This window comes from Aythya marila, assembly GCF_965140915.1.
Source record: "Aythya marila genome assembly, chromosome: 8".
Classification (NCBI taxonomy): domain Eukaryota; kingdom Metazoa; phylum Chordata; class Aves; order Anseriformes; family Anatidae; genus Aythya; species Aythya marila.
This window is the reverse complement of record NC_139049.1, coordinates 2825552-2828909: the sequence shown is the minus strand read 5'-3', so window position 1 is coordinate 2828909 and position 3358 is coordinate 2825552.

Genomic DNA, 3358 nt, shown 5'->3' with positions numbered 1-3358 from the left:
ACCAGATCAGACAACTGTGCCCCAACTGGTTAAGGCTTACCAGCTCAAGAGCTGGGAAACAAAAGCTGCTTTCTGTAAAGTTCAACAGGAAGATATTGACCCCCAGGCAAATCTTTTTGCTACAGCAAAAACAAATCAAAAAATAGAGGGGGTGAGGGAGGGGGTGAGGGAGGGGGTGAGGGAGGGAACCCCCCCCCCCCACACACACACTTCTGAACACAACCCACTCAAAAAAAAAAACGTACCCAAATTACCTTTACATCAATACCTGGAGGTTCACATTCAGCCCCCATGGCAGAGCATGCTGGCGAGTGTGCAGTTGGCAGAGCACGGGGCTGTCGGCCAGCTGAGGACTGCCAACGCTTTGAAGCAGCAGCAAGGCTGGCGTCCCCTGCTCGGCACACAGAGCCGGACACCGGCGCTTGTCAGGTGCAGCTGCCAAGAAACTTCTCCCTCTTCAGAAAGAACAGCCCAGCCCAGCATGATTTTGGCTGCACAGCTGAAACCTTCGCAGGATGTTGATGCTGCGAGAGGTAAGCCCGAGCATTCAGGAGCTAAAGGGGATGGGGTGAGAAGGGATACCGAAGCATTGTTCGATCCTTAACATCAACTGCATCACACAACAGGATACAGATGGGCAGAAGTTTTCTAGCAGACACATTCTCATCAAAAAATCAGTTCCCTAATGTGTCAGTTTTGACGACTTCTCTAAGAGATCTTTTCCTAGACCCAGCTATCTCCCGGTACGGAGCTCTTTGGAAGCCGTCAGTGTCCATCACCCCAAACCAGTGACATGCAGCCCCTCCAAGGGCTAGTGGCTTCGGGCTTTCAGTCTTGCTGGCTTCTCAGGATGATCATGACTCATCCTGGGGAGACCAACTTCCACAGCAGTCTGCATTAATTACAAGCTCCAGCATCTCAACAGCTGATGAGTGGAAGTTACAAAATTGGGTAAATGTGAGGTAAATACTTTATTTTAACATGACTCACTTCTAAAATAGTAAGTAAAATAATAGTAGTTCTCCCCTTACCAGCAATTTTGAAGGTCTTATTTACACCAGAAGGAACTTAAAAGAAGCCTATTGAAACCCCCACCTTTCTGCCCTGCACTCCTCCTGCTGCAATACAGCCCTTTCCCTGAATAAATTATTATATTAAAAGGAAAAAGTTAAATAATCTGAAAGTTCATTATTGTTGCACAGAATTCCTCAGCAAGGCAGGAACCTCGTCACTGGTTCTAGCAGGCTAACTGTACACTAACAAAATAATTTCTAATAGATTTTCATTCCTTACAGTTACTGCAGTCCATTGATTAACTTTACCAAGGCCCATTAAGTAGAAAATAGCATGCCAAGTATCTTTGTTTTGGAAAAGAAAAAAAATAATCCATCTCTCTCCTCATAACCTGCATGGATGAGAGCTGTACTAGCATGCTGCAGCTGCCTCTCAGGAGAACAGTGCAGTAAGAAATACTGATGACACTGCATGACCAGGACCTTGGAAAACCTATCTTGACCACATTCACAACCCAGTTAGCCCTTTCTACACATGCGAGGATTACGTCTGTATTGTTGCTTTCATGCTGTGACTTACTATAATAAATGAACTTCGAGAATCAAAAGGATTTTTTCCCTTAAGATGGCTTATGAAACTGCAAATTACTGTAAAACATTAAAAGTGGCAACCTACAGTCATTTGAGCTGTTTGAACTGTTATTCTTGCAGGGCAAAGGTGCCTGTCAATGAAATGTTAAATCACAATAAATAAAAGTACTTGCTACAATTTTTAGTCAGAATGCTAATGCAGGTTTTATTTTAATTCATTTATATACTGTATGTGCCAATAGATATTTCCTGACCAACACCTTTGGAATTCTTTCACTGCTCCATTATTAAAAAAAAAAAAAAAAAAAAAAAAAAAAAAAGGAAAGTAGAAATCAGCAACCACTTTCTATTCATGTCAAAAAAATAAAATTATTTAAAAATCTGAAATTGAGCTTGGAGTATCAAATGCCTAGGGCAAAGCTCTACAATAATCTAAAACTCATTCACTGAGTGGATCAAGTTAACTCAATCCTTTTTTTTAGTAAAATTATAATAAAAATGATGCTTTACATTTTCACATTCTGAAGAGCAAAGAATACAACTTCTTTATAACAATACATGTGCAAATATACCCCCTTTAAAGACTATGTATCAATAAATAAACAGGGATTTTCTTCACTGAGTTCATAAAAAAACACTTCCATGCCATTTATGACTATCATTGCTTTTAATTGTGACTGATACAAATATACGCTCTTAATAAAAGTTGCTTAGTTTATAACAATTTCAATATACATTCTTTCCCTTGAAATGTTTTTCCACAGAGCTTTTCAAACTGAGAGAAGTATAGAAACCTAAAAATTAAGGAAATAGGCCTGGCAAGAGGAATGAATTAAAGTTATAAAAACCCCTCTATTTGTAAACACTCAAGCACTGCAGATATTTAAAGTTATCTCAACATTGTACATATGGCAATCACTAAATGCTATCTGATACAGATGTTTCAGAGTAGAAATAGTTCAGCACAAGCTGAATCCACCCAAAGAAAGCTGAACCCACCCAAAGAACAGTAAACTTCGATTCATACTTCTGTTTGAAACATGCAAGCACATTCTGAAATCTGACACATTTTTACTTTAAAAAATACAGAACACCACACTATATAGATGAAAAGCTTGAGAGAGCAGCTCAGTCAGATCCATAACTACTGTTCAAGGCAATCGTGAGATAGTCACATTGATGCCTTTCGGTGTCTGAGTCTTGAAAAAAAAAGATGTTGATTCATGAGTTTCACATATGGATGAATCTTATTTTGCTAGTATTTCAGATTGAGTAATCACTACGATATACGAAGTGTATCTTTTAGGTCAGATCTTGGGTGTATTTCTGATAAAGCAGATAAGAACTTAATAAAATTTATTTCACACAGTGAAGTCTAATGAAAGCCCCCTAAGTTAGACCATGACCTTTAAATAGCTGATAGCTATTTATTGATTTCAAAGCCAACTCAAAGAACAAGCACTGGGTCACAAAGTAATCAGACATCAATAAATCTACAGTAGGTATATTGGAGAAGTGACAGAAAACTGCTTTGAATTGAACATTGTGATAGCTTTTACCACTGTAATGCTTCAGTCATACAGCTATTCTTAAAAGGGGACTGTGTAAATGTTTCAATACTATTTCTAATTGAGGAAAAACAATCACAGAAAGAAAAATAAATGACAATTCAAAATATCATGGATGTTGAAACACTATTAAAGTGCCCAAACTGTTTTTACATTCATTTGAACCCATGTCTCTAAAAAGGTGAA